The 17,925-nt window shown below is 41.2% G+C and overlaps 1 protein-coding gene across 1 annotated transcript in view; it reads left to right on the top strand.

Annotated features, from left to right (window-relative positions):
- Nucleotides 1–2,329: 2,329 nt before the first annotated feature.
- HAPLN1 (hyaluronan and proteoglycan link protein 1) overlaps nt 2,330–17,925 on the top strand; it is a 76,972-nt gene continuing 61,376 nt past the window's right edge. The window contains exon 1 of the mRNA XM_043913547.1: nt 2,330–2,747. The gene's annotated coding sequence lies outside the window, so the exon portion shown is untranslated. The remainder of the gene's footprint in view (nt 2,748–17,925) is intronic.

Raw genomic sequence — 17,925 nt, 5'->3', positions numbered from 1 at the left:
ATTTCTCAAGTGAGTAGGGTTTAAGTAAAGAAGAGTCTGGTCCAGCAGGGGATGCACAGAAAGCAGAAGAACAGCCATCTTACTGACCACACTAGTAACTAGCCTATCTGAGGAGACAGGAGCTAGGGATGGGGAAGGATTGATGAGATAACTTTGAAAGCCTAGCTCAGATGGTAGGGTTTTGCCTGAAACTGAAAAAAGACAAAATTCTAACTCACTGTGGAGTGACTAAATTGCATAATGGGTGGTTTTTTGGTAGCTGATAAGCAATTTCTCAAGAGGACACATTACGTTCTCTTAATGCTGTGCTGGAATACCTATATATGGATGGAGAAGACTGCAAAATAAAGAACAAGTGCTAGGGATGAACCAGCTGGTCTGACTTACTGCTCAGGCAACTCCCAGAAATTAGGTGTTTAAACTGAGGGAATAAGATCAGTATTCAAACATATTTATATGATTTCATAGCGGTACATTTGCTTTACAGTCCAAATCCTTTATGTTCCTCAAAGTGCATACCATCCTGAACACTTACAAGAAACAGTATAAAAACTCTTTTCACAGCTGAAAGGCAGAGATGTATCTTATTTTTATTGGCAGTTAATGTGGGACCTACAGCAGAACAGCTGTCTCGAATAGCCACGAAATCAATGATATAAAATTGTTAAGTCCTGAGCGGCCTGTTCCCGGTGAGGACAAACAGAACTGAAAAGGGGGCGCCCGTGCCCAGGTTTTGAAATGACAAGAAAGGTGTTGAGTTGTCTGTTGGAGGACTCGTTTTTAATTATTTCGTGGCGAATATAACTAGTCTTCCTTTATGAGACTTTCTGGGTGTTTAGTTTGGCTGCGGAATAAAATCTTTCCAAGAGGCACATATTAAATTTACCCGAAGACCCGAATGGCAAGGGTGAACCTGGGGGCAGGAACCGGTGAAATACAGCGAGGGGGAAAAGCTGGAACGAAGCCTCATTATCTTCTTTTTAAGACCTCTTTCCCGCCTCTCTTGTAAGAGGAAGCAGCCAACCCTGCTTAGGGTTTATCTCCAAGACAATAGCGCCGCTCGCCGCCTCGGGAGCGGCTCCGACAGCGCGCGATGCCCTGCTCGTGCCCTGTCCCCCGCCGCGCCAACTCCACGGGCGTCCCTGCCACTGGTCCCCGTGGCTCACCTGAGCCCTGTCCCGTCGATGCCCCCATCTCACTGGCTTATCTCTCCCCAATTCCCCCGCCCCACCAATCCCTCTGCTCCATCAGTCCTCGGGCTTTCCAGACCCTCTGCCCTTCCTTGCACCCGTTGAGCGCCAGCTGTCGTGAAGAGCCCGCAGCTCCGCCCGCGCCTCCTAAGCCCGCGGGCGAGAGAGGGGCGCGCAGCCGCGATCCCGGGACGCCTCCGAGCGCCCAGCGCCCCGGGTGCCCTGGCACCCCAAGCTCTCAAGCGAAATGGCCTGCGTCTCGCCTCCTCCCTGGCCAGGGGCCTCTCGGGCTTGTTTGCTTGTCCTCATCCCCGGGCCAGCCCCGCTCCCTCCTCCCGGCGGCTGCAACAGCCGTTTGCTTCCTGCGGTGTGTTTCTTTTTTTCCCCTCTCCTAGGCTCCATCAAAGGTGGCTCTGTTATTGAAATATGAAGCCGTTTCCTCTCCAAAACCCTTGGTTACTCAAGGCGGGAATCAATGGACCTATATACTGTCCCAGAAGTTATAAATAAATGTCTGTTTGTTCAGGAGGCGTTTTCCCGCGTGTCCTAGCATCTTCCCCAGCGGTTATTTTAGGGGTGCTTGCGCGCGCGCGCGCGCCTGTCTCCATGTGTGTGCGCGCGCGCTCTGTACCCATCTGGTTCTAATCCTGGGTATGGATCCATAAGCCAACTCCACCCATCCTGTCTGCCCCTCGCATTCTTCACTCTATAAATAAACCCAGGTTCTTTGAGCTTTGTCATCCAAGGATACAATAGCAGTTGTTTGTTAAAGGAGAATCAAACTCAGTATCAATATTGCGTCCAGTAAACAAGAAAGCATACTTCTGGCCGTGTGGGTGAAACGGCCCCTTACATTTTGGAAGCTTTTCCCGCTGTGGTCATAATTACCTTTCTACCTGATTACCCTGGAATATACCTTGGGGGAAGGGAGCCGGGAAAGCGACGACCTGTCCTACTTTTGGATCTTCATTTTAAGCAGAGGCTAAGAAACAAAGTGAAAACTCACTGTCCTGGTTTGCCTGCCTCACCCCGCTGCCCCCCGATCGTTCCACAGCCCCTTGCCCCATCCCCTCTGGACAGACCCAGGAGGTGTGCCGTGATGGGGGCTTGTGGCTGTAGCTCGCGCTTTGCCTGAACCCCTGAGCGGGTAACTCGGGGATCCGAGCAGAGGGAAAGTCATCTAAGAGGCTGCTGTTCCACAAGGTCTGGGCATAGAGCTGCCCCTCCCTTCCTCCCTGAAGTTTGCATGAAGCGCACGTTAGGCTGTAATTAGGGGATCTGGGAGGAGAACTTTCCTGGTGACGCTGCTTTGCTTTTCTTCTGCTCTTGGTGAGAAAGTGCCTCCTTCTTCCCAGGAGCAGGACCTCTGCCATCCAGCGCCACAAAGAGACATTCTGCGCGGCACACGCACACACACACACACACACTCACACACGCACACACACTTGCCCAGAGACAAACTTAAGGTGAGGGGAAAGAGCCCTGGCTTCACTTGATCTCCAGGCTCCAACTTCAGCAGGACTTGAGAGCATCTGAACTTCTGGATTTTAGGACAAGGTAAAAATCCCATATATATATATATGTATATATGTTTTTTACTCTTTGGGTTAAGCCTTGGTTCCTTTAAGATTTCAGAGGGCATACATATCATGATATATGTATACATTAAAATAACTTTTCTTGTTTTAATTTTCTTTTGAGTTTGACATGGCATCTCAACTTTTTTTTTTTTAAGTCTCTTATTATCAGATAAAATACTGTTCTGCAGTAAACAAGTTCACTCTAGACTGGGGTGAGGATGAAGTCCAGTATCCCGGATTTTGCTGATGCTACTATAAATCTGGTGGATGCATGGTTTCCAAGTGGCAGTTTTTCCATCTGAATTTCAACAAGCATTTTTATAACACCTGAAAAAAAGGATAGTATAGGCTGAAGGAAATGCTGAGGAGTGGCAATATCCATTCCAGATTTATGAGTTTTCTTTTAGAAACTATGTAAATTCATGTGAAAAAGAAAGTTATTGTAATCACATAGGTAATACCTGTTAGAGTGACAGTCTTTGAGATGTTACCGATTTTGGTTCAGGCTTCTCAACTTAATTGTGAAATTAAGATCACAGAACTATGGTGCTTTTTGTATATAGAATGATGTTGGTGGGCAATTTTAATACACTGAAAAAAATCCTTTTAAGTCATGGTTGGTAAGGTTACTTTTAAAAAGTTGCTTAAATGAATGATTTGTGTGAGACTGTTTACCATCCTAAGTAAATCTGAACTCTCTGGGGTTGAAATGAAGTTGTTTTCTTCCATTGACTATGACTGTTGTGTTCCAAATAAGATGGTTTATTATTTTGAAAATAAGTTATTTTATTTTCATTTATCTCTGGAAAAATACACAAAGTGGCCAGTAATTTGGGAGTTTTTAGGATGGAAAGTGTTCTTGTACACGTTCCAGTGTGATGTCATAAAATCAAACATGCTGGCTGGCTTCTTGGAAGCTAACGGTTCTTAAGAAATAAAGCCTGAGAATTAATTTCTACATGAAATGTAATATTTATTCATTACAAACGTAGTTTCTGATAACTATTTCTATTTGATTATTTCAGTGTACTAAATTTGCCATCATTTTACACACACTTAAACAACTTCAATATTTTAATGGAATCATAAAATGGGAGTATTGTTTTATTAAAAATACATCAAGTCGTTCTCTTTGGATAACTTTTAGTTTGATGTGTCTTAAGTTCAGTTCCATTATTTTTATGAATAAAGAAATTTTTCTTTCATTCAATAAAACAGAAAGTATGCCGAAGGTGGTTGGGCATTTATTTAAACCTTAGTCTTCAGTCACTTTGGGGCTATCTGTTCTTGATAATTTAATTTTTAAGCTAAGAGAATGACTATATGTTTTAGTAATCTCTTCACAAAACTGGAAACAGATTAAAAATGGGAAAACTAGATAAGAACTAATTCTGTTTAAACATAACTTAATGAGCAAGAGAAAACCAACAACCTCCAGACCACTGGTCTCCAAAGAGAAAGTACCCAGAGGCCAGTATTCCAAAGGGGAGTGTTCAGTGGGCCTGGGCTTTCTATCAGAAACAAGCAAGAGGAGAACATGGTGTTCTTATAAAGTGAGCCATTTATTGTCCGCTAGGCCCTGAATCTCAGAGGAATGACTGACACTGTAATTTAGAAGAACTGAAGATACTTTCACAGAGAAGAATCAATTCATTATATCCCTAGTGGTTTCACTTCCTTTTCCTTCCTTTGGGAGCCGGTAACACATCCAGGATAAATACATTCGGCGAACGAAGATGCTTTATGAATAGATGGTCTACTAAACAGTCCTGCCTTTTAGCATCTTAGGTGTGGAATGTTGGTATTTTCTGAGTAGTTGAAGAAGGCTTTGACTCTTAAGGTAGCACAGCCCCTGGTCTTTGTAAAGATGAACAAGAGGCATATTCAGGAAATAACTCCCTTTTTTGGAACACCCTAATACTGGTTTTCTTTTCATTTCCTTTTGCCCCATGTATGTTTTATTTTCCAGATTACATTTTAAAAATAATGGTATTCACAGCCAGTTAAAATTCCAGCGAAATGCAGAGCAAATTTGAAAATACTTTGTATTATAGTCTTCCGTTGCCTCCAGTTAATTTTCCGACCTCCTGTGTTCATTATCAGTAACCATAGTACTTAGCCTATGATATTTAAATGTATTTAGTCTGTTAAGTAAAGGTAACGATATGTTATTGGGGTAAAATGGGAAGGGATGGAAACTTGAATGTTCTTAGGATTTTAATCAATAGTGTTTAAGGAGGATTACAGGAAACAGCTGGTTAAACAAATATTAGGTGTAGAGTGGATGCTATGGTATAAATTAATAATGCAGCTCTTTATTTACACTATGAATGGGAGGGTCTGTGCCTGTTCCATGTGGGAAGAGTGATCCCTGTATGCCACCTAGTGGACAAATTGAAGAACGCTGTCTCACCAGCCTCTTCCTAAAAAATTCTGAGTTGCATTCAGTTGACATTGAACACCAACTGCAGGCCAGACTTTGGGGTAGGTGCTCAGAATAGAAAATACAGCAAGTGACTTTCGTATAATTTAAAAATCAAGGCGTCACTTAACAGTTGATTAAACTCTTTACTGGGTAACATCATCAACTTTCTGCCTCCTTCAGGATAACAGTAACTTACTTCTAATCACGAAAGAGTCAGACATAACTTAACAGCTAAACAACAGCAACTCGTCGCTAACACAGGATTTGTCTTCTGCAGAGATGTCATGACCTAGCTTAAAAAAAGAGTGGGGAGAGTCTGAATCTTGAATGACTTTCCTAAATGGAAAATTTACTAATTTTAAGTGGATAAATAATAATTAGCTTAAAAGGTTAGCACACAAATACTAGCACATATTCTTTAGATATTTTTTCATTAAATATAAAAGGATAAGGGTAAAAGTTGCTTTTGGGTAGTGAGGTAAGCTTTACAAAATATTGCTCTCAGGGACTAATAATCAGCATGCAGAACAATTTTATCTATACCTGTTATTCATATGTAGTTTTGAAGCAGGAACATTGTTTCTATTAAGTTGACATGATAGATAAAAATCTTTAAGAACAATTACAATGAAAGCCACTGTTGGAAAGAAGCATCAGGATATCATAGGATTTTGATCCATCAGAATATTGCACGGAGACTTTTGAAAAACTTTGCTCCAGGAGATATATGAATTATTACTCCAACTGGCTCTTTGCAAGATCTATGACTTAATGGCAACAGTGTTCAGCACATCAGCATTAATCAAGACAAGTTCTGAAATTCAGATTGGAAGGGAAAAAATGCCTCAGTTGGGGAAAAAAAAAAATGATTAATTTGTTGCTTGCTGAGCTCTGGAGGTGTAATCCACAAATCGAGTTAGGCCTGCTGGTGTGGAATGGAAGTTTCCTGTTTAGCGGACTTTGGTTTTGTGTACGGCAATGAGACCTACACTGTGAAAGGAGAGCTGCTCATTAAGTCTGTCTTCATTAATGCCACAAAATTATAGCCTGACTTGATTGGAGGTAATGGCTGGAATCAACATCAACAATCATGTAAAATAAAGCATATTATCTTAATTTTTATGTCCAATGAGTTATTATCCACCAGAAACACAGCATTCTGTTAACAATTTCATCCGATCATCCTTGTGATTTAGCATGAACCGTAGACTCATTCTAGTGAGAGATTGCCATTTTCTTCTCTAAGACCTAAAAAGTCAGAGGTCCTTAAAGTGGAAATTTAGTCAAGGATTGGAAAACTGTTACAAGAAGTTTTAATGATTTCAGGTGACCTGTACTAGATAAGAACAAACTACGAGAGAGAATCAGCCACGCTTTCTGAAATGTGCTAATACTACTGGGTTCTTGGCTGAACCGCAGTGGCTCCACATAATGGCTTTTTCCGATAATGGAGACCTGAAGTGGGGCTCGCTGGGCCTGAAAAGTTCTTAACTATGTTCAGACTAAAACCAGGACTTGTTTAAAATAGCAAATGTTGCTCAAATATTTTGAGCTTCTATTAATTGTTTTATAGCTAGATAGGGGAGTGATATCTGAGATGGGGGTATTGCTAGAGGGCCAGGAGGTTATTTGTAAAGCAAAGCAAAACAAAAACAAACAAAACAAACTCAGAATTTTCCAAATAACTTAGAAAAATTACTAGGTCCCAGCCTTGCAAGGGCAACAGAAATTTCCCATTTTGTTCAACCTAGCTTAACCCAAAGAGAGCAAAATTGACTTGATTTGTTCCTATACTCTAGTCACTATATTCCAGTTCCATTTACTGTATTAAATAAAATCCAATTAAGCTAATGACATTCAAGTATTTGTATGGTAAATCTAGATTTTCCTCAGCTTTTCACAAAGTTTTATGCATAATGTTTCAGCTTAGTCTCTACCTACTTGATGTGGATTTTCCTCATTTTTGACTCAATTGTTTGGAATTTGGGGATCACCCCCAATCGATCATTCATGCATTCATTTGTTCATTCAACAAAAATTTATTGAACACTTGCTATTTGCCAGGCACATTGCTAGCTCCATGTGCTAGCCTCTTCACTCTATCTATACCATGAAAAATGATACTAAAAAAAATCAGAATTCCACACTGAGGATAATGAATAGAAAACACTGCAAGATCCTGATGTATATTTTGAGCAACAGAAGCAACCAAAATGTCCTCGCCTCATAGTTTTCATTATTAGGAGAATTTTGAGTAGGCATCTTTAAAATCATTTTCCCTCGTTTGCCATCTCCCAGCTGAGTGAGGGAGAGCTTTGTTTCTTGGTTGTGTGGGCACAGATGGGCCTGAGAAGGCAGCTCTGACACCCCAGAACCCCAGGAGAGTAAGGGTTCCAATAATCTGTTTCTTTGGATGGGCAGGAAAAGCAAAAGTTCATTTGCACACAGTTGCTGTCCACCAGTTTGGAACTAAAATGAGCCCAGAATGATTTAGTGCCTACCGTTTGCACCAGGCTCAATGCTAGGTGCTACAGAGTCATTGGCTCAAGGAGTTCACAAGCCGGTGGAGAAGACAGATGGACAAACCTCATGAATCACAAGTAAAATGTGCCAAGTAGGTGAAGTTGGCCTTCCTAGTCTCCTAGGTCTCTTTCCTGGGCACTGATCCTAACTTTCCACCCAGCTGCTACCTCCTAAACTTAGACCCTTCCTCTCTGCCCCCCACCCCCAGGGAATCTGATACTTCTCTGTTTATTGATTTCTTGACTGACTGATTACAACCAAGTGTGAATGAGTTTCACTCATGCATTTACATTTCAAGCCTTTTATCTCTGTAAAGTAAATGTTTTGTTTTCTGTGGAAAGAATTTCAAGCATCTGGGGGCCTTCCCATCCTCACACCACAGTGTGTAATTAAGCCGATTTAGGCCTCCACGGTCTTCAATCTCTGTTATCCCCATTCCATATGTGAGGCCAGAGAGACTCGCCCAAGGCCTGTTTCTAGAAACACACAGGATCTTGGGTCCAGTTAACCCCTGGCCTGATCAACCTGTCCTTCCATCCTCCCCTCAGTGCTTTGCCTGGACACAAGCTCCCCTCCCCCGTTGCAAGGAGCATCATGACCCCTCCTTTTGAACCTTCCTGTTCTCTCTGCTTGAGTCCTCTCAGCCCTTTAATAGCATGCTTGGGTGGCTGCCTCTGGACAGGTAAAACACCTATGTTCTCATGTTCTGTTGTTTGAGCCCTTCTGTCACCCCAAATACAGAGACAGAGCCTTGAGAATCCACATATGTCGTCCAGAATTCCTCTGAGTCAAAGTACTGAAGGAGGAAGACCGGGATCGGCTATAAGACAAGGACAGGGATTAGCCATCATGTTGACAAAATGGATCAAAGCCAGCATCTTTCTGAAATGTGTGCTCAGATACTTTCCAATGGGTTTTGAGAAATTTCAACATCAATGATGATTATAGGTTCTGGAAAAGTAATTGGAAATAAACTGAAAATTTGCTTTGGCTTTTTAAAAGTAACACCAATCAGAATCATTTGTTTAAATATTTCCCACTTTATAGTTCGGAGAAGGCAATGGCAACCCACTCCAGTACTCTTGCCTGGAAAATCCCACGGATGGCGGAGCCTGGTGGGCTGCAGTCCATGGGGTCACTAGGAGTCGGACACGACTGAGTGACTTCACTTTCACTTTCATGCATTGGAGAAGGAAATGGCAACCCACTCCTGTGTTCTTGCCTGTAGAATCCCAGGGATGGGGGAGCCTGGTGGGCTGCCATCTATGGGGTCGCAAAGAGTCAGACACAACTGAAGCGACTTAGCAGCAGCAGCATTTTATAGTTGATATAGGGCATAAGGGTAGTCATGTTATTAGTTGTTACAGATTTATTTATGTTTTCCTTGATTATATTTCTTTGATTATGCCACCACTGATGCTCCTGTAAGATACTGGGCTGGTCTTAAAAAGATGTGTTCATCACTTTTTAAATTGCTAGGACTATTGACCCAGATTGAAAGACTTGGTTTCCCTCCCCTTCTTCCCTGCAGTCTAGAGGAATGTGATCTCTGACCTGCTGTATTCACCTCGCTGGAGGGTGTGAACGCCTAAGGGTCAGTGTTGTTGTTGTTATGTTGTTGTTCAGTCACTGACTTGTGTCTGACTCTTTGTGACCCCATGGACTGCAGCATGCCAGGCTTCCCCGTCCTTCACTATCTCTCGGAGTTTGCTCAGACTCATGTCCATTGCATCAGTGATGCCATCCAGCCATCTCATCCTCTGTCACCTCCTTCTCCTATTGCGGTCTTTTCCAGTGAGTCAGTTTTTCACATTAGGTGGCCAAAGTATTGGAGCTTCAGCTTCAGCATCAGTCCTCCCATTGAATATTCAGGGTTGCTTTCCTTTAGGATTGCCTGGTTTGATCTCCTTACAGCTCAAGGGACTCTCAAGAGTCTTCTGTGGAACATTCAGTGGGTGTCCTATAAATGCTTCCAGTTGTTTCCATCCTTGCCTAGCCCTGTGCTGAATGGGAAGCTTGAGGGGTTTCCCTGCCTTCTCTTCCAAGTGTCTGTATTTCAGACATCTGAACGCCTCCCAACCCCAGGTGCCTGTGTTTCCTTATCAGTCTTATTCTTAAATCTTAATGTCATTAAAATCATAAACTCTTCTCAGATTTAAAAATATAATTATTGGTATAAAATAATGTAAATAAAATTAATTGATAATTTTAATAAATTTTTAACTTAAGGCAATTGAGGCTAGAGGAAGGAAATGAGTTTAGAAAGAACATGGAACAGTAGACACATGATCTAGTAAGGATACTCTGATTGGATGGGGGACAGAAGTTGAGGATTGTGTGAATGTCTGAAGGGCAGAGGAGAACAGGAAGAGAACTGCAATTGACTAAGATTGGGAATAAACGAAGAATAAAATTTTCTGGGAGAAAACCATGAATCTAATTTAGGAAGTACTCACGGGACAGCCAAGAACTCACATCAGTTAAATGTACATACTTAGGCACAGTGGAGAAGTCATGGCTGGAATAGACATTTGGAAGTCTTGAGTATTAAAATGGTAGTTGAAAATCACACAGAAGAGAAAGGAGATCATTCTAGGGAGGAACAAAGGGAGAAACAATTGATCAGGGACCAAAACCGGGGCTGGGAGTGGGGGGGGGGGAATGGTAAGAATCACTTTGCCATGATTTGTACAAGATTTTAACTTTTATTTTATCAACGATAAATGGCTACCGAGATGAATTACATCAGTGTCTTATTAATCCTTATACTCACAGTCTAAGTCAGTCCTCTGCACACAGAAGGTGCCAGGCATGTTTGTTGATTAAACGAAATTAAAATGGCATTTCCGAGCCTTCATGCTCTAATGACAGATTTTCATAATGATAACCCTGAATGTGGGTAAGACCCCAAAATGTCTGAATTGCAGTTATTTATTCAATTTTGTCCAAAACTGAACTAGCTTTAAATATATGTTGTCGTATTTTGTTGTTTGAAAATCAGTAATCAATGTGTGCTGTAGATGGTAATTCACCAGAGTACTTGATTAACCCTAGCCCATGTTGTTTAGCTTAACATATAAATGAGTTCACCACAGAATGCAGCCTAGTTCAAGTCCATTTATAATTCTTTTCCTTGGTCCTGAAGAGCTCTAAATAGTAGGTCAGATTTGGAGCCTAGAATCCTGGATTTCTCTGCAGCTTGCTTTCTCCCCAGCCCCCATTTCTTCTCCCTCCTATTGGTCCCTACTTGGGTTGCCACATAAAATATATCGAAGAGCTGACTAATTTTTAGTATATGTATGTCCCAAATATTGTATGGTACCATACTTATATTAAAGAGATTATTTGCCATTTAGCTAAAGTTCAAATTTAACCAGGTATCCTGTGCTATCCATTGGCTAAATCAGATAACCATACCTACCTCCATTTGTGTTGCTATAGCTAGAATATGGCAAACAAGAATTTCTTCATGAGATTTCTGAACGCTTTCCTTCCAAAGGCCAATGAATGATGTTACTAAGTGTATGTTCACTAGTGAGATAAATGTATTAAAAAGATACTGTAAGTGAAATTAACTACAAGATACCAATCAAAATGCAAATTTATAAAACATTTATAGCTCGTGTATGATATACTGTGTGTGCTTAGTCACTCAGTCATGTCCGACTCTTTGTGGCCCCATGGACTGTAGCCCGCCAGACTCCTCTGTCCATAGGGATTCTCCAGGCAAGAATACTGGAGTGGGTTACCATGTTGTCCTCCAGAGGATCTTCCCAGAGCCAGGGATCGAACCCAGGTCTCCCACTTTGTAGGTGGATTCTTTACCGTCTGAGGCACCAGGGAAGCTGTATATACTAATAGCTATCTTAAGAATGCCCATAAATGTATATCTGTGATCATTTGTTTTGTTGTTAAGTCACTAAGTTGTGTCCAACTCTTTCATGACCCCATGGACTTTTGTAGCCCACCAGGCTTGATCATGGGATTTCCCAGGCAAGAATACTGGAGTGGGTTGCCATTTTCTTCTACAGGGGATCTTTTGCCACTCAGGGATCGAACCCGTGTTTCCTGAATTACAGATGGATTTTTTTTTTTACCACTGAGCCACCAGGGAATAGGGACAACATGTGTCTTAATCTGTTTAAGATATTTAAAAATAATGTACATATTTCAAAATAAAATGTTTTAATTTTCACATCTTCAGATTGGCAACAATAATAAAACAAATAATTACTTTTAAATTAAAAAGCATACATTTAGAAAAATTTATATAATGTAGTGGCACTAATGGTAAAGAACCCGCCTGCCCATGCAGGAGACATAAGAAACCCAGGTTCAATCCCTGGGAAGAGAAGACCCCCTGGAGGAGGCCATGGAAATCCTCTCCCAGGAGAATCCCAAGGACAGAGGAGCCTGGCAGGTCACAATGCATAGTGTCGCAAAGAGTCAGACACGGCTGATGTGGCTTAACATGCATGCACTTACAATGTCCAGTGGCTATAAACTCTTAAAAGTTCTAACTGCAGAATATCTGATAGGAATCTTCTCCCTGGTTAATTATTTATCACTGTGTAGTGTGCTGCCACCTTGTGGTGCTGTGAGGTATGACACAATTTAACTCAGGCCATTCACATGTTAGACCGGATTGACAAATTGGTCAGTGTTAAAACTGTTTCTCACATGATTAATATTTTTCATTTCACTCACAAATACCACACATTTTAATACCAAGAAAAGGCCCTCAAGCATCCAATGCAAATATTTTCTAGGAATTTAATCTATTATCTGCAGTGTATCACTTGAGATAATCACTACATTATAAGTCATGTAGTACTGTACTGATTTATGTATTATGGGTGAGTATAGGTTGTATCTGCCCAAATGTTTGGTTTACTTGATCTTTTAACCTGAATTTCCTATAAATTCCTTGAACTCAACATGTCCATAATTAAACTAATTATCTCCCTTCTTCCAAGCCCGTTCCATGTAATCTCTATATAGATACCAAGACATTTAATTTATTACACAAACAAGGATACTTTTTTTTTTTTTTACAAGGATACTTTCGAAAGTGAAATGGGGTGCCTTAGCAATTACTCCAGGAAAGCAGGTATAAACCAAGACTGTCTCAAGAAAACTGGTTTTCTTATACATAAATTGATAATCATCAAATCCCAGTCACCCAAACTAGGAAATTTGGAGTCCCAGACTCTGTTTCATCAAATTGTCCTGGAACCTCCATTTCAGACATCTACGTCCCTTCTACCTACTTGTTCCCTTTCATCTTCACTTTCTTCCCCACTGTCCATCACACTTGCCAACGTTCTCATTAGCCTTGTCCTGTTGTCTGCAGAGGGACCCACCAGCCCCAAATCCTTTTTCAGGATACATCTAACAGTCGACTTCCTCTGCAACTGCTCCAAACTGCTGGGAACTGCTGGGCAAACTCAGATCACCCTGTAGAATGCAGCCACTGACCAACTTCATGGTATCTGACTTCAGGTGGATCATTAATGCTATGTGGCTGTTATACCATACTGCTTGAAAGTTTTTGCTTTTTCTCTACAGCAGATATCCAAGCCCCCCTAATTTGCACTAAAAAGAGAAACCATCTGGAAAGAACTCTCTCCCTGTCTTGCCACCAAAACTAGCCCCTGACTTTTCCCTTCTGTTAGGAAAAAATGGGAAAGGATCTCTCTCCTGAGCTTCTAAGCATCTCTGGCAGAACTTGCCCCTTGAGCTCTAGATCCTGAATCCTCCAGTCTTTTCAGATGTTTGCTATCGTGCGTGCGGCATACTAAGTCTCTTCAGTCGTGTCCAACTCTTTGAAACCCCATGGACTGTAGCCCACCAGGCTCCTCTGTCCATGGGGTTCTCCAGGCAAGAATACTGGAGTGGGTTGCCATGCCCTCCTCCAGGGGATCTTCCCAAACCAGGGATTGAACCTGGGTCTCCTGCATTGGTAGGTGGGTGGTTTTTTTTTTCACCATTAGCGCCACCTGGGAAGCCCCCATATTTGCTATTAATTAGGCTATTTTTTTTGAAGATTCCCTGGAGGAGGACAAGGCAACCCACTCCAGTATTCTTGCCTGGAGAATCCCATGGACAGAAGAGCCTGGCAGTCATTCCAGGAGCAGAGAGTTGGACATGACTGAAGCAACTTAGGATGCACGCAGGCTTTTTTTTTTTTCTCTTGTATCCTTCAACCTCTCCCACTTTGGTTATATCTTCCTATTGGCATTTGATCATGCTCAAATCTTTTTGATCTAAAATTAGAAAACTTCCCCTAATCTCACACGCATCCTATCTGCCCACCTTCCTCCTCCTCAGAGCCAGACTTCACGAACTCCCTGGGCTCATTGTCCACCCCTTCCCCCGTCCACTCCTCCGCCCACCACAACCTGCTTTCTCCCTTCACTCCACCGAAACGTTCCTCACCAGGGTCACCGATGATTTGCTTGTTTTCAGTATGTTTTCTTAGTTGCCTTTCATTCTGGTCACCATGATCCCCTCGCCATGATCTCTACCCTCAGTTTTGTGACACTGCGCTGCCCCGGTTACCACAGACTTCTTTCTGACTCCATCGCGGTCTGGTCCAGGCTCCCTCGAGCCCACATGCTTCATGGCAGCTCTGTGCTCCGATGCTTCACCCGAGGTGCCCACCCTGACCTCCACCTCCACCCTGTGCCCTTTCATCTGCTCCTCTGTGCGACACTGCTGCTGCCTGTGTGCAGATGACATCCAGAGCTGTATATTTGGCCCAGAATTTTCTCCTGAGTGTCCAGACCACAACATCTCACAACTAGGAAATCAGCCTACCATCTCAACTGCACTAATCCCAAGTCAACTCTTTTTCTCCTAAATTTGAACTTTCCTCAATTTTATCCAGTTTAGTAAATGGCATCATTTTTTCTTCTTTCAGTTTTCAAAAACAGAAACATGGGAATCATCATGTAGACTCTAGCCCATAAAAATCTCTTGGATATATACACCCTTTTTTAAAAGTCTTCATTGGTGGTGGTGGTGGTTTAGTTGCTAAGTTGTCCAACTCTTGGGACCCCATGGACTGTAGCCCTCCAGGCTCCTCTGTCCATGGGATTTTCCAGGCAAGAATACTGGAGTGGATTGCCATTTCCTTCTCCAGGGGATCTTTCCGACCCAGGAATTGAACCTGGGTCTCCTGCAGTGCAGGCAGACTCTTTACCAACTGAGCTATGAAGGAAGCCCACTAAAATCTCCATTAGTACAAGCCTTATCTAATTGCCATCCTCTCTTCTTACATTCCTGTAAACCTTACCCATTGGTCTCTGCATCTCTAGTCTTACTGCTTTCTAATGCATTCTCCCACCTTAAAGCTAGAGTCATCTTTCTAAAGTGTAAACGGAAAAAAACTTACCTGCTTAAATCTCCTCAGTCACTATTACTGTGAAAACTAAGTCCAAGTTATTTAATATGATTGGCAAGGTCTTCAGTGACCAGCCCTAGTTTCCCTTACCAGCCTCATCTCTCCTCTAGCAGTGAATCCAGCACCCCAGTTGACAGGATCAAATGACCAGAAAAATGAAGACAGTAGAAATGGATCAATAGCTCTAAATATCAGAGTTATCAGATGAAGATTTTATGTTTATTTTAAGAAATTGGGTCTGAAGAATGTTAGCAAAGAACTTGAAACTACCAAAAATGATTCAAATAGAAACTCTAGAACTGAGAAAATGTAATAACCAAAATTAAGAACTCAATACATGAGTTTACAAAAAGTTTAGACACACTGAGGAGATGATTAATAAACTGTAAAGTAGTTCTGAAAAAACAACCAGATGGAGACGTTATAGAAAGAAGGATGAAAGATACTGGAGGGAAGAAAAGTGTAAAACGTATATGGGGTATAGACTGGTGTCCCAGCAGGAGGTCAGCAAATGGGGCAGAAACAATCTTTTCGAAATAATAGCTTGTGACTATCCCTGTCAGGGATTCAAGGAGCACTACAAAGCCCAACAGGATAAAAACCAGAAAATAAAGAAATAAAAAAACTCACAGCCAGGCATGGTACAGAAAAACTGCTGACAGAAACAAAGAGAATATTAAAAGCTTCCAGAAACAAAAGACTTCAGATAGACTAACAAGCAGCACAATTAGCTAGTTGGAAATTTTGCTTCTCTTTTCACTTTAGGAAAATGCCCAAAATCAGTGGTTTGGCTTGATCATATTCTGGGTGGATCTCATGGACTCAGCCTACTTTCTCCGAGAGCAAAGTCTTCAAGCCTAGAGAGAGAGTACCTGGTGACCAGGTTCCCGCAGCCTGTGTTCAGATGCTGGGCAGTCCTGTTGCTATCTAAGAAAATTCTGGAAGCAATATGGGAGGCTCCTATCTTTATCACTATATAATATTATTTTAGATTACAAAGAAGAAATAAATATGACTGAGAAGTTGATGATTTAAACCATACACACACACACACACACACACACAGCAAAATGATCAGTTATACCCATATGTATTCTTTTTCCTATTCTTTTCCTTTGTGGTTTATCACACAATATTGAATATAGTTCCATGTACTATATAGTAGGACCTCATTGTTTATCCATCCTATGTATAACATAAAATAGTTTGCATCTGCTAAACCCAAACTCCCAGTCCTTCCCTCCCCCACCTGCCTTCCCCCTTGGCAACCAGAAGTCTGTTCTCTGTGCCTGTGAGCCTGTTTCTGTCTTGTAGATAAGTTCATTTATGTTATATTTTAGATGCTGCAAATTAGTGATATCATATGGTATTTGTCTTTCTCTTTCTGACTCACTTCACTTAGTATGATAACCTCTAGATCAGTCCATGTTGCTTCAAATGGCATGATTTCATGCTTTTTGATGTGTGTCCGGTATTTTACAACCTTATACCTATTTGTTTAAGGCCCTGAAAGACAGGTCTTGACAGCCAAAGTAAATACAGATTTATCACAAAGATTCTGATGAATTAAAAGCTCCAGAATATTTCTCTTCTCTTCTCAGATATTCATGGAGTTCTATCTACTCCTCTAATTCTTTGCTTGGGCCCTCCTTTCAGGCAGGAATCCTGTACTACATTATCCTTCCCACCTGAATTATGACACCCACTGTAATCTTTAATATAAGGACTCCTCTAGGCAATCTGACATTGTACTGCTAGCTAGAATTTGTCACTTTTCTCTCAATTCTTCCTTAATTTTTTATTTGCATCACCATTACTTACATACTTTTCTATTTCTTATACTGTATTTAATTGTTGAAATGTCTTTCTTCTTAGTAGATTGTTTATCCATCTGATGTCCTAAAGGGTTCTGACCCGAAAGGTTAGATTGGGAATCAGAGTTCAAAGGACCTAATCGGTTCCAGTGTTCCACCCACTCTAGGAATCCCTTGTGTAATATAACTGACAGATGTTTGTTGATCTGCTTCAACACCTGCAGCGGCAAAAAGCACTGGTATTTCACAGGGCAATTCATTTCACTTTTAGAGGACTTACCAAGAAGTTCTTTCTGACATTGCACAAAATTGGCTTCTTTAACTTCCATTCATGTGTTTTCATTTTGCCCTGTGAAGTTGCATTGATTAAGTCCAATATCTTCCCCAGTTCATATCTGAGCAATTTATTTCTAAATGCAAAACATTATGTTATGTTCTGCAAAATTTTGTTATTTTGGGCACATTGTTCCAAACTCTGCAGATCATTTTATTTCTTCTAGCTTCTTGGCCACATTGCAAGTACTAAGCTTTGAGTCTTGAAACTCTAAGACTAAAAGAAAAAGAAAAAACTTCATTTATATTATCATGACTTGAAAGCAAACCTCTTGATTGATGGTGCTTCCGGAATTATTTTAATGATTAAGATAATGTCCTTGTCACTGGAAAGGTCTCCTTTTATTAAACAAATAGCCAGTGCACCAGAGAAATGGAAAATAAATGTCAGTGTGGAGTTAAAAACCTTTCTTTTGAAAACAGAAGGCATTGATCATCTGCACTCTTATTGTAACTTTATTTCATTACATGCTGTTACTATTTCAGAGAGCAGAATGAAAACAGCATTGTACCATCACTGAATATCCGTATCCTTAAACTGTTAGAATATCAAAAACTGAAACCTAGCTTGTCTAATAGTTATGATTAGTGGTAATACATTAATTTCCCAAAGGTAAAATGATATATCTTGAAGAATATGAGATCTAAATGTTAA

The sequence above is a fragment of the Cervus elaphus genome, chromosome 9 (assembly GCF_910594005.1).
Source record: "Cervus elaphus chromosome 9, mCerEla1.1, whole genome shotgun sequence".
Lineage (NCBI taxonomy): Eukaryota > Metazoa > Chordata > Mammalia > Artiodactyla > Cervidae > Cervus > Cervus elaphus.
Note: the sequence above shows the minus strand (reverse complement) of the source record. Positions and strands in the feature narration are given on the sequence as shown.